Raw genomic sequence first — 20,306 nt, 5'->3', positions numbered from 1 at the left:
TGCTCCCTTTTGTGGTAGTGTGGTCAAGCAGTTAGGCTTTTTAGAGGGTAGTGTTAAGCATTTGTTGTTTACGCAGTGGCAATAAATGAGACACACACTCAATGAATAAATCCCAGACCAATTTATTAAAATAATACTTGGTTATATTTATTTTGCAAAGCCACAGAACTTCGTCATAGGTAAATACGTTTGTCAATAAGAACAATTTTCAGTTTCAAAAATGGACACAGTGCAATTTTCAGACTTTGCAATGTTAAGCTGTAGGAGGCAGAAAACATTCAGCATACATAGGGTTAACATCGACATACACGACCAATCTTCAGAAGTTACAGTCAATATTGGGCAAGGTTCAGTCCAGCACCAGCGGCGCACCATGAGCAGCACAGGGGCGGCCAGGTGCAGGGTGCAAGTTTGCGATCGGGTGCTCAATACAAATCAATGGGGATTGGGGTCAATCGGTCAGAGGCTGCTTTCAGGTGAGCAGTAGCGTCTTGGGGGCCAGTTACCATGGGTTGAAGCAAGCACTGGACGAAGCCCAAGGCAGCACCAACACTACACCACAAGTGGCACAGGGACGACCGGGTGCTGGGTGCCAACACAACGTCGGGGGCCCAATGCAAAGCAATTGAGGCTGTCAGAATCGGAAACAGGCTGCAGGCTCAGGCCAGGAGGCCTATCGCAGAAAGCCAACAGCTGTAGAGGTAAGTTGCGATGCTCCAGGATGTAGGAACAACTTTTGTCCTCTTCACCTAGGCCCAGGATGGACGGGTGCAGGGGTGCCTTTTAGTGTCGGAAACGATTTACCGGAGCAGGTCGCAGATGAGGGGGGGGGGTCTCTGTGCAGAGGATGCAGGTGACGTCAAGGAGTCCAGGAAAGATCAGCTCAAGGTGGACTCAGGCTCTGGAGCGCTGGGGACATTGCTGGAATGGGTGGGTCACTTGGCCTCAGGCTGGAGGCTTCGGGTGCAGAGATGGAACTGGGGGCAGGTTTAATGGTTCTTCAGGTCACAAAGTCTTTAGTTTGAAGATGGTTGCTTGGTGAACACGTCTGCTGTTCTCTGAAGTCTTGATCTTTGATGAAGGCAGGCAGTCCTCCCAAGGCTTTGCAGTTCATTGGATGCAGGATGAGTCATCTTTTTGTGCAGGATCATCAAGGGCTGCAGGCAGGTTGGTAGGGCTGGGGCCAAATCAGTTGGTGTCTGAAGTCTTTTTTTGCTGGTGCAGCTGTTGTGTCCGGCTCTTCTTAGGACACGAGGAACTGAAGTAAAGGGTCTGGGGATGCCACCTAAATACAAGATTTAGGGGTGTAACAGGGTAGTGGCCAATGGCTCCCTTACCTGGGGTGTCTACAGCCTCTATTATGCCCACCTCCCGTGGGAGGGGGCATAGTCCTAGCCCTGAAAGGATAAGTCCCACCATCTTCAAGATGGTGGGCACTGAAAAGTGTACTTCACCTCACCTCCAGCATCTGAGAGGTGGTGGTGGCAGAGGGGGGTACACCTCTTATTCTTTCTAAGTTTTTCCTGTCTGTTCTCTCACCAAAAAGGGGTGAGGACAGAAAGGGGGCCTGCTCCTTCTAGGGGGAGAGGCTGGGGTCACATTACAAAGGTGGCAAGGCCTTTGAAGATCCCAGCCACGGATGGCTCTTCTTGACCAGGGGGGAGGTGTAAACACCTCTACGCAGGAAAGGCATTGTTCTCAGCCTCAGTGTGCGCAGGCACTCTCCCCATGAGGTCAGAACACTGTCTGGGGGGCAGCAGGTTGGCGCAGGCAAGGCAGTGCCCAAAGTAAGGACTGGTAGGTTTCAGGGTACCACTCTAAGGGTTCCTCTGTGTGTACCTTTTAATACATCTGACACTGGAATCAGTGTACGTCTATTAAGCTGAGATGTTTGATACCAAACATCCCCTATTTCAGTGAAGCCATCATGGAGCTGGGGAACTCGTAATGATGAGTGTTCAGCCCATGCACTTACTATGGCTTCCCTGATTACTTACTATATCCCTGAATCGTCAAAGATATTGCAGGGGAATATCAGCTCATGCAGATTTACCCTCCCTGGACACATAGTGCACCCTGCTATAGGGCTGAGGCCTGCTAGAGGGGTGTCTTACCTATATCCTGTGCAGTGACTATGGACGTGGCACATTGAGATGTGTGCCATGTCGACTCTTCAGTTTTGTCTGTATGAAAACAAGCAGGCTGCAGTCTCGCCTTGTACAGTAACCCCCCTAGACATTGTTTAAATGTTACTTCCACCTTTTGTTTGGAAGATTGCCTGTTGCACACTCGCCCTCTTGGTATTCTTGACTTTAGTTTATATTTGTTATGCCGTCTTTTACATGCTGGGACACGACACTATAGGTAATAGCTCGCTGGGGACATGAAAGCAGAAGTCTTCCTTGCCCACTGTGCATCAGATCTACATGGCTGTTGACTAGCCACAGCTTCACACCCAAATTAACTACTTATTATGGCGCCCATTAAAATAGGTATCTGGAATGTGAGAGGCATTCGCAGCCCGTCCTGAAGGTATCTTGTTTACTCATATCTTAAAAGGCATCACATTCAAATAGCCCTTCTCCAGGATACCCATTTGTCTACGTCAGAGGTGACACAAGCACGAAGGAGATGGAGGGGACAATTACACGCAACAGGTTACTAGGTATATGCCAGAGGGGCCTTGATCTGGGTGCAGCCAGGGACCCCTTTTTGAATCAGAGATACATTAATAGACACTGAGGGTTGATATGTCATAGTGAAAGGCACATTGGATGGCAGGCCAGTGGTCATTGCATCTCTATATGTGCCAAATTCCGATCAAGCTGCCTTTTTAGAAATTCTGACACAGAAGTTGGCTGTCTGGCATGAGGTCCCTATGATATTGGGAGGTGAATACAATAGTGTCCTAGATGTCTCATTGGAGCGCTCCTTCCCTCCCCTCCCCAGTACATCCACACAAGCTGCAATGAAGGCATTAAACAACTGGGCAACACAATGGCACCTGGCAGACGTATGGAGGCATAGAAGACAACATGATAGGGTGTACTTCTTCTAGTCGGGGGCACATGGCCTCCATGTACGTCTAGCTCACTTTATGATCTCAAATGACCTAATAACTAGTGTCACTGCATCACACTACTTGGGAAGGATGCACACAGATCACAATCCCCATGTGCTAGAATTGGAATGGGTAAGCGGTAAACTGCCGATCCCGACCTGGCGCCTACAACGCGCCATTCCGAGACCTACTGGCTACAAACATAATATAATCTTTTGATGACAACACGGGCACTGCCTCGACACCATTGATTTAATGGGATGCCTTCGAGGTAGTCACCAGGGGACATTGCCTGGGCACACAAGGCGGAATGCGTGTTCAACTGGAAAAGGACGTCACCATTTTAGAAAGGAAACTGGCATCTCTTGAACAAGTAGCGGTTGAGGGCTCCAACAGGTGGCTAACGCGTGACAGGGAGGAACATGCACGATTATTAGAATGACTGCGATGCCTTAATTATTCGGTACATTTAGCACGGACACACCACATGGGTGATAAGGCTGGCAGGCTGCTAACCTGGCTGATATGCCAAGACAAGCATACATCACCAGTGGTATCGATATTAACCACGCAGGGCACCACAGTATATTCACAACAGGACATACACTGTGAATTCACAACGTACTATACTTCACTATACAAATTCCACACGTTGGCTACCCCAGCAGACATATGCAGATACCTAGAAGACATTACCCTGCCTCACCCTACCCAAGAACAGATATTGGAACTGAATAGCCCTATCCTCCTGGAGGAAGTTAGGGTGAGCTTATCTTGGAAAGGAATGTATGACATAATACCGACAGACAGAATATCTACATACAAAAATATTGACACAAAAATATCGAAATCAAAAATATCGAAATTATATCTACATAATGGTAAGTACAAAAATATCGAAAAAATAATATCGTTGTACAAAAATATCGAAAATAAAAATATCGTTTTTTTAAATGTATTAATAATAATTTAAAATTAATTTAAAAATACATATAATTTTACAAATATTAACGCATGTTTTTACAACGCAGATACTTTTACAACGCATACCATTACAACGTAAGTATATAATAATTTTTATGTACATTATTTAAAATTAATATAATATAATTTAATTTAATTTAATTTAATTTAATTAATTTAATTTAAATTTAATTTTACTTTAATTTTTACACTGTACCCCTGTACCCCAAAAACCCAAAACTGACCCTGAACCCTAAAAATACCCCTTTACCAAAAAACTAAAAACTGACCCTGAACCCTAAAAATACCCCTTTACCCAAAAACTAAAAACTGACCCTGAACCCTAAAAATACCCCTTTACCCAAAAACCAAAAACTGACCCTGAACCCTAAAAATACCCCTTTACCCAAAAACTAAAAACTGACCCTGTGCCCTAAAAATACCCCTTTACCCAAAAACTAAAAACTGACCCTGAACCCTAAAAATACCCCTTTACCCAAAAACTAAAAACTGACCCTGAACCCTAAAAATACCCCTTTACCCAAAAACTAAAAACTGACCATGAACCCTAAAAATACCCTTTACCCAAAAATTAAAAACTGACCCTGAACCCTAAAAATACCCCTTGACCCAAAAACCCAAAACTATAACATTTTAAATATAATTATATACTTACCAATACTTACGTTGTAATGGTATGCGTTGTAAAGGTATCTGCGTTGTAAAAACATGCGTTGTAAATGCATGCGTTGTAATAGTTTTTGCGTTGTAAAAGTTTCGTTGTAATGGTAGTGCGTTGTAAAAGTTGCGTTGTAATGGTTGTTTCCCTATAAACACACAACCCACTACACATAAATAAATGGAATCATTTAATCACTTAATAATTATTAATTACCAATTAATTAATAAATAACAATATCAAAAATTAATAAATTAAAAATATTAACACATTAACTCTAATTAATTTAATTTACTACTTAATATTATTTCATTACAAATTAATTATTAATTAACAATAACACTAAATTAAATATATTAGCACAATAAATCTAATTAATGTAATTAACTAATTAACATCAATTAATTACCAATTAATTATTAATTAACAATAACAATAAATTATATATCTTAGCACATTAAATCTAATTCATTTAATTAACTAATTAATATTAATTAATTACCAATTAATTATTAATTAACAATAACACTAAATTAAATATATTACCACATTAAATCTAATTAATGTAATTAACTAATTAGTTTCAATTAATTACAAATTAATTATTAATAAAAAAATATTTAAAAATATATATTAATTATTTAATTATTATTAAATTACTTCCCACCCTATTCCCCTATAAACCCACAACCCGCTCTAATACTAAAACGCAAAATGTTAACATAATTACTAATTTTCAAACATACATTTCTAAACATATTTAGCAAACATATAAACAACATAATAAAATACATAACACTAAACAACAAAATTTCGATATTACTAACATACATACCTTAATCTCGATATTCTGTCTGTCGATATTATGGCACATCGATATACTATACCATTGATATTAAAACATCAATATTATTGTATATCGATATTTTAATTTCGATATTTTGTCTGACTACCCTTGGAAAGACACGGGTGCCAGATGGCCTACTGGCAGAATTTTACAACGCTTACGCACAGACACTAGTGCCCCAGTTGCTAAAGGTATATGAGGTCGCTATAGACGACTCAACCCTCTCTGACACACAAAACGAGGCATTGCTGATATCTCTTCCCAAACCTGGTAGAGACACGGAATCTGTAGGCTCCTACTGCCCACTAGCCCTTTTATACACCGACTACAAAATATTTGCATCCGTGGTGGCGGCACGCCTCACACCCATTAGTAAAATAATTTGTACACCCAGACCAGAATGGTTTTGGCCCCACCAGAGATACTTTGCTCAATATATACGCAGATTCTTTAAAGTGCAGCATTATGCACTAGACAGGTGGCTGCGATCTGGCTGCCAGGTACTAGATTTAGAAAAAGCTTTTGACTCCCTGAAATGGCCATACCTATCTGAGGTCTCACGAAATTATGAATTGGGAGACCAATACTTATGAATGATCCAATTACTTTATCAACACCCCTCTGTCAGACTCCGGACAGGCAGGCTCATATCGGAAGCCATTGAGCTGAAAAGAGGTACTGGACAGGGATGTCCTCTGTCCCCGCTACTTTTTTCCCTCGCCATGGAACCACTAGCGATGTTACTCCGTAGAGGCGGAGACGACTGGGGTATCCGACTGGGGGATGGAGTATACACCTGTTTCCTTATATGCTGAGGACCTACTGCTGTACATACGAAACCTGCACAATATCCCTGCCACAATAACAGACACACTCAGAGACTTTGAGAAGGTGTCGGGACTCCAGGTGAACTGGGCAAAGTCGGGGACTACCCCTTTAGTGACAACACTGTGGAAACAGACATGCTCATAAATGGCTCCACCCTCAAATGGTATCCAACGTCATTTCTCTACCTTGGTATTTTCATATATCGGACCCCCATAGAGATATTAGAAGGAAATCTAATCAGGGCCATTTCTGCCGTGAGAGCTCAAACGCACTTTTGGAAGACACTTCCATTAAGTTTCATGGGCCGAAATACACTAACAGAAATAAACTAAACAGTCAAGCGCACACAACAATATTAATGATATGAGTAATCAAATTGAAGTCATTCATAGGATAAGATCACACACGAATGTTCTTTTTATTCCTGTTTTAATGAGTCTGTGAAAATTTCTCCTATCTAGGAGATCCATACAAAAGGAAACCAGCCGACACGTGTTTCGTCAATTGGGGTAATAACCCCTGACTCTTCAGGGCTGAAAATATGTGGAGTTTTGTAGTATCAGCAGAACGGTGATAATTCCAACCCGCTCCTGTTCGGGTTTTTTTGTAATAATAAGGTGCAACGGGTCTGCACATAAAAAAGGGTAATGTCTTCAAAGCGTATAACTCTGACAATGGCGGGTGCGGAGAAGACCCTACACGCTACACTGATGGCTTACCGCCGATCATGAATTGACAGTTGGCAAAACCCGCCATTGTCAGAGTTATACGCTTTGAAGACATTACCCTTTTTTATGTGCAGACCCGTTGCACCTTATTATTACAAAAAAAAACGAACAGGAGCGGGTTGGAATTATCACCGTTCTGCCGATACTACAAAACTCCACATATTTTCAGCCCTGAAGAGTCAGGGGTTATTACCCCAATTGACGAAACACGTGTCGGCTGGTTTCCTTTTGTATGGATCTCCTAGATAGGAGAAATTTTCACAGACTCATTAAAACAGGAATAAAAAGAACATTCGTGTGTGATCTTATCCTATGAATGACTTCAATTTGATTACTCATATCATTAATATTGTTGTGTGCGCTTGACTGTTTAGTTTATTCATCATAAGGGTTAGCCTTCTCACCCTTTGGTTTCAAAGTTTGGGGTTTTCTTTGAACAAGCTGCACCAAACAAATCTACACTATCGTGACTACTCAACCACTACATGTTGTGCGCCATCCATTTCTGAACACTGATAAACCCTTCGCAGAACTGTACACTAACAGAAATGGTTATACTGCCAAAACTGCTATATTATTTCTTGAACCTTCCTCTCGAAGACCCGGCCAAAATATTTCGCAAACTGGAACAATTGTTCCAAGACCTAATTTGAATAAAGGCAGACCCCGAGTTGCGCTGTGGAAATTATATGCCCATACCAATAAAGGAGGGCTGGCTGTCCCCAACATGGAGTTATACTATCTGGCGGCGCAGTTACAGTGGGTGACGAGATGGCTAAGTGGCATAGGATAAGAAGACACAGCAGCTATGCAGCAGAACTAACATTTATTTCGTCCGATTGCCCGGCTTCCACGTCCCTCCCAGATACGTCTGGGACTAGCATACAAATGCTATAAGAGAAGTTTATACCTTACCAGGGGTGTGACCCCTTATGGCCCGTCCCTACTGCTTATGGGAACACCTAGAGGGGGACAGGCACTTCAAATGGGGTGCTCGCACGCTGGCACGAGGCAGGATTAGATACACTGCGCGACCTCTATGCTGATGGCTCCCTGCTATCTTTTGAGACACTAACAGCAGAATATGAATTACCGGTAGGACAATTTCTCGTACATAATTCTATTACGAGGTCCCTGACATCAGCATGGGGAGATCTATCGGCAGAACAAACACACATCTTCTGTTACAATACCTACATATTATGAGACAAGGATCGGACATAGTGCAATGGCTAGTAGAGGCGCTACTCACTCACACACTAAAACCCATGCCGGCCCTCTGCGAACGGTGGGAAATGGACAGAGGGCAACCATGGACAGAGAAAGAATGGGACGCAGTTTTAGCTAGCTCCACATACATACCGAGAATTTCGAAATTCAAACTCATACAAACATACATTATACAGAGGGCATACCTCTCACCTGACAAAACAAAAAGATACTTTAACATTACCACCTCAGCATGTCCGCGATGCCTACAAGCACACGTAGATCTTCTATGTATGCTTTGGTCCTGCACTTCCCTTAACGCCTATTGGCACGCAGTTAACACAGCACTTACAACCTGTCCCGATGAGCTGCTACCGTACACGTGGGAGGTATGTATTCTAAGCCTTTATCCCAGAATGAAGAAAAACAAAGTCATCTCTAGATTTAGAGACCTAGGATTGATTGTAGAAAATAGACTAATAACTAAGAGATGGAAGCACATCACTCCCCACAGTGGACAGTTGGAGAAAGTCTCTCGCGGTGTGGGCGCAAGCAGAGAGCACAACATTACATAAGGTGGAAACAGCCGGGCTACACAATTACCCAATAGCACAATACTGGGAAATGATCCTTACTGTATTCATACATGGGAATAGGGAAGATAGCAACATCTCCTCACATAATGTGAATGATGCTGCCATGAATGTATAGGTGCACCACACCTCCAAATCCAAGACCAAGACTGGACCCCCGCTGGTATACGACCTGTGTCCATGGACTGCGCACAACATCTACGATAGCAACCTAATATCTATTGAACCAGATTCCTAGTTGCGCAGGCGAGCCCACAAACTATCTCAAGAGAGCCACCAGATTAAACACACACGTCACAAATACCCTGAGCCAGCTGTAATAAGTTATAGAAGGCACTTTCAGTTAGTTAATTTATTTTTAAATCAAAAGTAGATATGTCTTACTTGCATCCCCAATTGTCTACATGACTATGTATGGAGGTGACCTCTCGTGGGCCATTTCTACAGGACGCAGGCTCAAGTATAATATATTGCAACCGGGAACACACATATGCACTGAGTGACTGTGAGCCGCAATGGCGCCACTACTCAGGACAAACGAAGTGGCATGGAGCATAATGGACATTGTATACAACTGCTCACCTTACTATGATATATGAACAATGGTTTTACCATGCTTTGTACCATATTTACACCGTGAATCCAAAATAGGTCCCTTAGGATAGCCCAATTCGTGCTGCAGCCCTTAGGGACCCTCTTTAACCACAAGGCCCTTGGTATCAGGGGTACCTTTTACTAGGGACATGTGAGCTAAAGGGGTGCCAATTGTGTGAACAAAAGGTATAGTTTAGGAATGAAGATCTGACACAGGGGACCTGGTTGATAGGACCCTGTGCACTTCCAGTCAAAACATCATCATTTTCCAGGCACAAAGTGGGGGCTAACCATATCCAAAAGAGGCACTTTCCTACATTTGGTATCAAGTATAGGTCTATTTTTCTGGTTAATTCTAAGTTTCTTACTCTTCTTGATATTGTTGGAAAGGCCTCATGTTCCTTGAGCCGTGCGGTGTAGGCTGGTATTCTTGCCATTGCCTGTAGGTCATAATCTCTGGCTCTGCGGTATCTGGCTTAGGTGGTTATTCACTATCCATGTGTTTATTGCCCGAAGATAGTCCTCAAGTTTTGAATTGGAGCGGGTTTCTAGACCATCGGGTTTTAAAATGATATTGGTGACATTTCCATAGTTGTAACAGATGAGGTTGAATGTTTTACCCAGGTTTGGTAAGGAGGTTTGGTAGATGTTGAATAATAGAGGGAATCTGATGGACCCTTGAGGGATGCAGCACTATTGTGTGTGAGGAGCTGATGTGAAAGGTGGCACCAATACTAGTTTGCTGTCACCACTGAGAGCCCAAGAGTTCAATTGGCATTAGCTGAATTCCCTTCTCACTTTTCACATATGGTACGTTAAACAAGAATTTGCTGGGTGGAAAGATTGCACAGCTGTTTAGCACATTGAGTCATGTTGTTCTTAAGTCAACAACTTTCATATTCCGGGTACAAAAGTGCTTGGCACTATCTAAACTAACCAGCCATTCAGAAGCTATGTCCAATCAGGTAATCTCCAGATTCCAATATGACATAACGCTTTTATTAGCATATATTTGCTAGGGCTGAGTCATCACAAGAGAGGTATGACGTATATTAGACTAACATTGCTCCAGCCTACTGCCTTTCTAGGAGCATTAGCATGCTTTGAAATATAGCTCAGTGAGATAATGTATCTGTTCTACAGATCTTTATTTTATTTGCAGGAGCCAGATAGTTTTTTGGGTGTATGTGTCTGCTGCAGGGAGCTGCAAATACCCTAACTAGCAGTAGTGTGAATCTGAAATTACCAGATGTAACCTGCCATATCACAAACAGCAGCTATAACTGACTATCTATCTTTAAAAAATGTTTTAATATCTAGATAACTTTCCCAGGGTTAATACTCTGTGGATTTATTTTCTTGAAACAAATACGGTGGAAACAATAATCAGGGCATCTGAGGCTGAAAGGGTTTGAATTATAATGGACCTCTCTAGATATTTCCGCAAAACAACCACCAACGTTTTCTGATTTTTATATATTGTAATCTCAGATCTGTATAGTATAAATCTGTCTTTTTAATGTATTGACTCCATTAAAATTCTGCTTTTTCTTTATCGAATTCATGGCCATCACAAATACATTGCTGTTATGAGATTTTAAGTAGTTAATGTACTAAATGCATAATACTTGGTGAACGTTTGGGTTACCATTTTTATTGGGAGGAGTGTAGGAAGGCAGGGTGGTGGGAATTTTATGGATCCTCACAGATTCCGGAACTGCCTTTCATAGATATATGAGGACAATTTTTGATTTAGCCAAAGTTTTGGTATTTCCGGGGCTGAAAATGTATGGTGATCCATGCAAGCCTCACCACCCTGAACTACCCTGGGTGTCTTGTTTTCTGAAATGTCTGTGCCTGTTAGGTATCCCTGGATGCTGACCAAGTCCTGGTCTAAATACCAAAGTTACCCACATGGCCAGAATGGGTCAGTTTGCAAGACAAATTCTTTATGTTTCATTGTTAATTTTGGGGCCTTTCCATTCACTGGTGATAGCCCAGCCACACAAGTGGGATACTGTGGTTATTGAGGGAAATGTAGGAATGCTGTGGGTAGGACATTTGTGGATCCACGCGATTCCATTATTGTGGTCTGCTTTCACTTTTGTTTTGCTGTGACATCAACACACACAGCATACTACACAATACAACAAAACAAAAAAAATCGAACTTGGGACTCAATGGAAGCACTTCCCGACTTTGATTTTGGAAAATAAATTGTTTATGGTGTTTTTACCAGAAACATTATCTTTTCTGGTACTGTAGACAACCGTTGACGTCCACTGCACTGTGAAGGTGGCGCAGTGTAGGTCAATGGGTTGTTCTCTGCCCCAAAGCAGTTAAAAGCTTCCAAATCTATTTAGCCTGCTGTTATTGTCCAATAACCATTATTACTTGATCTACATTGCTTTTTACAAATGCCTTTACAATGGCACCCCCTTGTTATTTGTTATTACCTACTCTTAATGAGAAGGGCGGGTGCTTACTCTTTTGATATCTCAGACATGCATGCATTAAATGTCTAGACGCTGGAAAGTCCAAGTTCTATTATGGAGATGATTTAGCTTTCTAGTGTAAATACATTTAAACAAGGCAGTCTGTTTCATAACATGGAGATTGACAGGTGCTGTTGATCAAATGTCATTGAACTATCCATCTTTTGTCACAGCCTTGTAGTGAAATTCATTGTGGGACCTTCTGACAACCCCCGTAAAATTACATTTAAATTCTATTTAGTCTTCACCAGTGTTGTAGCCCTAAACTGTTTAAAAACATTGTTCGCCATTAATTTCCCAAAATGTCCTTGATGGGTATGTTCTCTGTAAAGTCATTTTAAATTAGTGATGAGCTACATAAAAACTTAAAACCCAATTTAGGATATCCTGGCAACCCCTATAAAACATGCGGGTATAGTAAAGTGGGGTCAGTTGATACAAGCAGGATCGTTGATAAGCTGGGACGCTAATATGCACTGGTGGAAAACTGTCCAGATTTAAATTCTACCAAATTGATAAGCTGGGCAAAAGACATGGAGAAAGACTATGTGGAGAACATGGAACTAGAGAAAGAACTCCAGTGACCTAATGCGAAAGAAAGTATCAAAATGGTATTGGCTTATGATTCAAGCGGGAGATGAAGACCTCACATTGCCATAGAGTTATGGGAGGGAGACTTGCCGGCGCAGGATGTACAACTTATGGGAAGTATCTATGAGCACATTATGGTGTGTAATAATATCTGCACCGCTTAGGAAAAACCATCCTTTTAAATTACACAGAGCAGACTGCTGCCCGTAAAGCCTAACAAAGATAAACAAGCAAGTGGTGAAAAGATATCCAAAATGAGGAGAAGAAAGGGCAAACGACATACACATGTTTCGGCAGTGTCCTCAACTTTAACTGTTCTGGTCCAGTGTGGGTAACGTTATAAATGAAGTACTTGAACAAGAAATAGAGGTAAGCTTAGACATAACTATTTTTGGAGTGGTGAGCGACAATGGGGGAGCATCCTTTTCAAATGATAAGCAAAACAGCTTGTTGTTTGTACTAATCTTACTCGCCAGGTGAGAGATTGGCATAAAATGGATACTCTCAAACCCCCCGATACTAAGAGAATGGTTAACATCAGTGTGTAAGATTAAAAAGATAGACCTAGGTAGAGAGGAAAACAGGCGGATGAAATTCTGGGAGATATGGGATAGGAACAGACACTAGGACAAAGTGAAAAGGTAAGGTAGGAAGGGAAGTCCAATGATTACCTATAATGCAATAAACAAATTCTGGGACTTTTACCGTGGTGGAGGCATGTGTGAATCTCCCTTTGAATTTGTAGATTATGAAACAGAATCCCATCTCAAAATAAGAAGGCTTGACACTTTACTGATTAGTTGAGAAAGACCCTGGCTGGTAAAGTTCTGAAAAAAGGGACCTTTGTCTTGCCATATCTCACTATTTGCACAAATAAGAGGAAAAAAAGAAAACACACTTTACAAAGGAGATTACGTTTCCTAACTTTAGTTGAGGTATGGTTTATCCCTTTGGGCCTTCCGGGTGTGACGATTTCCTGCTGCATAATGTACCAGGTAGGACATCCTCCAGCAAAAACAATGTTGAGTGTGGAAGCTGGACATCCACCACCTCATGTAAAAGATGTTGGAGGGAGGGCTCTGAGATGAGGACAGCTTATTTAAAAAAACACTTCATAAGCTTTGCATTTCACAAAGAATGAACAGATTTGAAAATGCACAAAGTTGTGAGTTAGCCAATTTCACAACTTTACACCCCTCTACTTTAAATCCCTTCTAATTGATAGGATTTAAAATTAAATTGTATTGTGGAATGTTAATCGAGTGTGCTTTAATATGTACTTCAAAAAATCCACATATTCCTTCACATAGAATTACAAGGTTTACAACCTGACTATTGAAATCAGAAAATCAATAGCATAGAATATTGAGGACAGAATATTGAATCCAAAATATCTGCAGGTAAGTAAGTATACATTTTCTAAACCTTACTCCACATTTATCCACCTACATTATACAGGTACCTTCAATGTACGTAGATGTGGAGTTAGGAACAATAAATCCATACTTTCCTATATGCACTTATCTTTCGATATTCTGTCTTCTATATTTTTGTACCACAATATAATAGAGGTTGTAATTTAGGGCCTGTTCACGTTACCAGTCCGCACCATGGCGAAAGCAGGACCGCCCAACTAAAAGTCGGCTGTCCTGATGCCTGCATTACGATGCGACTACCTTCAAGGCGGTCGCAATGTGTATACTTTGCATAGCGGCATGTGCTGCGATCTGCAGCACAAGCCGCAGTACTAAATACATACATTTTATATGCTGCCTGCCACATGGTGCAGGGAGGTTTATTGGGGCACCATAGGTGCCCCCCAGGGCCCATAGTGGATGGCCTAGGAGAAGGGGGCCCTACCAGGGGCCCCCAAATTCACTGTCCACCTGCCCTATCATGGCGGAATAACCGCCATGAAAGGGACGTCAGAAAGGGACATCCTAATCCCTACGGCGGTGCATGAGCAGGCACTGCCACATTGTAGGGAATAGGGATACGACCGCCGCACCAACGGGATCCTAGATTCTGTCGGCCGCAGTGGTGTTTCCCCCGTCAGCCGATATTTGACCACCTTCATCCTAATGCGCCAGTTGGATCCAATGGGCTGGATGGCGGGGCCGCCACCGACGGCCTGATTTTGGCGGTCCAACCGCAATCATAATCAGGCCCTTATTGTGCAACCAATCACACCAATAGCAAACAAGCATTGGAAAAGCCAATAGGTTTCATCTTTGCAAGAGTGACTGGCTTTGCCAATGTCTTTTAACCATGTTGTACAGTAGCATGGAGTGATGTAGAGTAGGTGTGGAGTGGAGTGCCATGGCATAGAGTGCTGTGAAGTGGCATAGAGTGGAGTGGCGTAAAGTGGAGTAGAGTGGCTTTGAGTGGCGTAGAGTATAGTAAAGTGGCAGAGAGTGGAGTGGTGTAGAGTAGAGTGGAATAGCATAGAGTGGCATGCAGTGCAGTGGCATATAGTGGAGTGGCACAGAGTAGAGCAGAGTGGCGTAGAGTACAGTGCAGTGGACTGGCATAGACTAGAGTACATCAGAATGGTGTTGAGTGGAGTTGGATAGACTAGAGTGGCGTAGAGTGGAGGGGCATGGGGTGTTGTAGAGTGGAGTGACATGGAGTTGAGTGCCATGGAATGGAACAAAGTGGAGTATAGTAGAGTGAAGTAGATTGGCGTTGAGTGGAGTGGAGTAGAGTGGCTTGTAATGGCATAGAGTAGAGTGGCATTGTAGGGTGTAGAGTTGGGTAGAGTGGCCCTGTGTGGCATAGAGTAAAGTGGCATAGAGTAAATGGCATGGCATAGAGCAGAGTGGACCGAAGTAGAGTAGAGTGCAGTGGCATAGATTGCACATATGTAGAGCAGAGCAGTGCAGATTAGAGTAGAGTGGTGTATAATGCACTGGTGTATAGTCCTGCAGAGTAGAGTGACAAAGAGTACAGTGGCTTGCAATAGTGTACTGTACAGTGCAATGGCGTAGAGTGCAGTGGAAGAGAGTAGAGTGGCGCAAAGTAGAGTAGAGTGGTGTAGACTGCAGTGGGGTAGACTAGAGTGCAATGGCATAAAGTGCAGTGGTGTAGAGTAGAGTGGTGCAGGATAGAGTGGTGTAGAGTACAGTGTAGTAGACTGGAGTGGAAAAGAGTAGAATAGAGTGGCATAGAGTGCAGTAGCATAGAGTAGAGTGGTGTAGAGTAGAGTGGTGTAGACTGCAGTGGTGGAGAGTGCAGAGGCATAAAGTAGAATGGTGTACAGTGCAATGGCGTAGAGTGCAGTCGTGTAGAGCAGAGCACAGTGGGGTAGAGTGCAGTGGCATCTAGTAGAGTGGTGCAGAGTAGAGTTGCGTAGAGTGCAGTGGCATAGAGTAGAGTGTAGTAGGTTAGAGTATAGTGGTGCAGAGTAGAGTGGTGAAGAGTGCAGCAGCATAGATTGCTGTGGTATAGAATAGAGTACAGTGGCATAGAGTTCAGTGGCATAGGGTGCAGTGGCATAAAGTGTAGTGGCACAGAGAGAGTGGTGCAGAGTAGAGTGCAGTGGCGTAGAGTAGAGTGGTGCAGAGTAAAGTGCAGTGGCATAGAACGGTGCAGAGTTGAGTGCAGAGGCATAGAGTACAGGGGTGTAGAGTAGAGTGGTGCAGAGTAGAGTACAGTGGTGCAGAGTAACGTGCAGTTGTGAAGAGTAGAGTGATGTAGAGTCCAGTGGCATAGAGTAGTGCAGAATAGAGTGGAGTGGCATAGGGTGAAGTGGTGTACAGTGGTGCAGTGGCATAGAGTGCAGTGGTATAGAATAGAGTGCAGTGGTATAGAGTTCAGTGGCATAGGGTGCAGTGGCATAAAGTGTAGTGGCACAGAGAGAGTGGTGCAGAGTAGAGTGCAGTGGCGTATAGCAGAGTGGTGCAGAGTAGAGTGCAATGGCATAGAGCGGTGCAGAGCAGAGTGCAGTGGCATAGAGTGCAGTGGTGTAGAGTAGAGTGGTACAGAGTAGACTACAGTGGTGCAGAGTAGAGTGCAGTTGTGAAGAGTAGAGTAGAGTAGAGTGATGTAGAGTCCAGTGGTATAGAGTAGTGCAGAATAGAGTGGAGTGCCATAGGGTGCAGTGGCGTACAGTGGTGCAGAGCAGAGTGCAGTGGCATAAAGTGTAGTGGCGTAGACTGCAATGGGGTAGAGTGCTGTTGAGTAGAGTGCAGTGGTGCAGAGTAGAGTATAGTGGCATAGAGTGCAGTGGCATAGAGTTGAAAGGTATGGAGTAGATTAGAGTGGCGTAGAATGCAGTGGGGTAGAGTGCAGTTGGTGCTGAGTATAGCAGCATAGAGTGTAGTGGCGTAGAGTGCAGTGGGGCAGAGCAGAGTGACTTATAGTGCAGTGGCATAGAGTGCAGTGGTGTAGAGTAGAGATGTACAGAGTAGGGCAGGGTGGCATAAAGTGAGATATCGTAGAGTGGCACAGAGTACAGTGGCATAGAGTGAGGTAGGAAAGAGTTGCGCAGAGAAGAGCAGAGCATTGTAGAATGCAGTGGCATAGAGTGCAGTGGTGTAGAGTCAGGGTAGGGGTGGGAGGGAAAAGAAGCAGCATGGATGGGGGATAGGTGGGAGGGAATAGAAACTACATGGACGGCGTATGAGAGACTGCCTGAAAACCCAAACACTCATATAAGGTGCTTGAACCCAAAGTCAAAAGTCTCTCCAAAAACGGGACCAGTGGGTGGGCACAAGTGCTTTGTCCATGCTCCAGAGAGGGCCAGACACAAGAAGAAGAAATGACACCCACATGCCGTGACAAACGAGGACGAAGGAAATTAGAGAGATGGTAAAGCTAACAAATGGTAAGCTATGAGCGGGCTGTAAGCCCACTGCATGTAAACAACATGTCTCACAAAGACCACACATCTGCTGTCTAGGCAAAACCTAAAAAGCACCAAAAAAGCACTGTGGGATTCAAACCCTTGCATACTGAACCTTTTTCCCCACAAGTATTTGAGAAAGAATTTGCCAGCTTTACTGTTTGGTCATAGTTAAGGGTCATGTCCCTCTAAAAATATACTCCTGGCTACGGCCTGCCTTGAGACTGCTTCTGCTTTTCCTTGTCCCAGCTGGACTTTAATTATTCCCCAGGCCGGTAATCTGTGGCACCACTATTCAGGCCTTTTGGCTTCCCCATCTTCCCATCACTTCTGATGGGTGCAATCGTTACACAGCAACCAATTATGGACCCGCTGATTTATTACCACAGATGAATTAAAGTCATTCTGATCTCCCAATTATCAGAGTCCTGATGATGATTCAGTGCCCGACAGAGGATCGACCTTTATGACAGAACAGTGTTTTTCACCTCATTTCGAATATAGAGCCATGTCCTTTTAACACCGTGTGTGGTAGGCTCATATTGCCATAATCTCAACTGTGTGTCACGTTTGTTTGAGCACCGGGCACTTTCTTACCACATTGGCACTATTTCTGAAACATATCTGTGATTTATACCAGTTCTTGAGTAGCTAATTGCTGCTGAACATTTATTATTATAATTATAATAATAATAATAATAATAATAATTATTATTATTATTATTATTAATAATAATAATAATAATAATAATAATAATAATAATAATAATAATAATACTATTATGCTTGTAATTATTATTATTATTACTATTGTTATTGGTATTATTCTCATTTTATTGTTGTTGGTAATATTATTATTGTTGGTATTATTATTATCATTATCAATATTATAATCAAGATTATCACCTTATCCTTCTTCTAATAGGGACCACTTTGTCTTTTTCCTTCTGCATCACCCCAGGCCAGGGGCAGCCAGCCAGAGTATGAATGACCCTGGTGTCCTAACCTCTGTTAATGGTCATCTGATTCTCAGCTACATGTGCTCGCTCTGTAGTGTCCACAATGAGACTTGTGTCGCTACACTCAAATTCCAATGTAATAAATATAATACAGAGTCCTTATATTTAGAGCCTTGGATTGACTTGCAATACACTTTACATGTGCTAGGTAAGGACTATTTTAGTTTTGGAGGCAGTTATTCATCTGAGAGATTATGAATTAGTGAAAGCCTCAAGCTTTATATGCAATGTTTATATGCCTGGTTCGCGGAACATTCTAGAATAAAAACCTGGCTCTAGAAAAATAACGTGGCTCTAAGCAAAAAAGTAACTGGCTGGTGAATATGCACCAAAGGACTTGAATATCGATTGTTTGAATGAATCTACTTTCACTGAGCATCATCCGCCTTGCCCATCTTTCTTTTAATGTGAGCAATTGCTAGCCAGTGCTTAATTTGAGCCGGTGGTTTCTGGTGCTTAGCACCAGCACATAATTGTCAACACCAGCGCTTGTGACAGTCTGCCACAAGGTGACGCTGTCTGCCTGATTTGGAGGTGACCACAACAAAAGTCAATTATTAATTCAATGTACATAAAAAAAATACTTTTACTTGCTGCCCTTACCATTCTTTTAGCTTTAGGGGCCTGGAATAGTCTGAATTGTCACACCTGTAGGAGTGTGATGGTTAGTATATGTGCTGTTACTATCATTGGCAGCATGGCAGGGGCAATGCGTGGTACAACCTACAGTGGTCTTCTAACGAGAGCCCTGGAACTTTTATTTTTTATTTTATTTGTTTTACAAACTAAGCACTGTTGCTGGCATACGGCCCTTTAAACGCTACCCGGAATCAGAGCCGATTGAAGCGGCTTGAAAGTTCAAGCAGTCCCGAAGCGCTTTCCGTAGGGGCACGTGGTGACAAGCACTCTGTTGTGAGAACATTGGTGACGGTGTGACAGTTCGGTGAGCATACCTCCCCACTTCACGCGCATGCCTGGGAAGAAAACATCTTTAAAAGGAGTGCCACTAATTATACAGATGTTTATCTTAAACGGCAACCTGTTCAGTTAAAGTAATTTTGAAAAGCATTACTGCAGAGCCAAATACACTTGACTGCCACCTATGTGTTGTCTAAGCACAACTTTGTGGAGGTGTTGAAAAGGAGAGCGTTCTGCAGCTGCAACGGCGAGAATATTTGCAAAACAGACTGGGGCCTGTCAAAGGGTTTTAAATAAACCATTCACAGCTTGTCGAAGCAGCACTCAAATTATAATTTTTCAGTACAAACTGAAAGAAAAGCAGTAGCTACAGAACCTTTTATTTAACCTCTAAAAAGTTTCATTTGCACGCAACCCAGTGTCCAGAAAACACCTGTCTCCTCGCGGTTCCTTCGAGAAGCTCAGATTGCTGATTACCACAGGACAGCCGCAGCTGTGCCGCAACCAGTGCCACTGTGGAAGGATTCAGCTGCGTGGTGAAATATTTACACTGAAACTTGAATGTCAAGTTGTCTGGTGATTCCCGCACTTGGTAAATATTGCAACCCCGTGATTTTCTGCACACAAAAACATAGCGAAGTTTCCCAGGCAAAATGGGCAGAAAGACATATGGTAGTCAGTGAACAAAACGGCACGTTATGCCTCATCCCTGCTTACCGCCTAAACCGCTGCGGTGCGGGCGTTCTAAAGGGTGGGCGGGGCTCCGTCGGCCGTTGGCAGCACTGGGGAGGTAGTGCTCACTTCTATCAAAATTGAGGGAAGAGGATTTCCGGTCCATTCAGTTCCCCTGGTTAAATCCGGAGTTAATCAAAAGGGAATGGACACTAGTATCTACTGAACCATTGGTTCAAACTTGACAACCTTCATAGGCAACCTGA

The sequence above is a fragment of the Lissotriton helveticus genome, chromosome 1_1, assembly GCF_964261635.1.
Source record: "Lissotriton helveticus chromosome 1_1, aLisHel1.1, whole genome shotgun sequence".
NCBI lineage: Eukaryota > Metazoa > Chordata > Amphibia > Caudata > Salamandridae > Lissotriton > Lissotriton helveticus.
The sequence above is the reverse complement of the archived record's forward strand: the minus strand, read 5'-3'. Positions refer to the sequence as shown.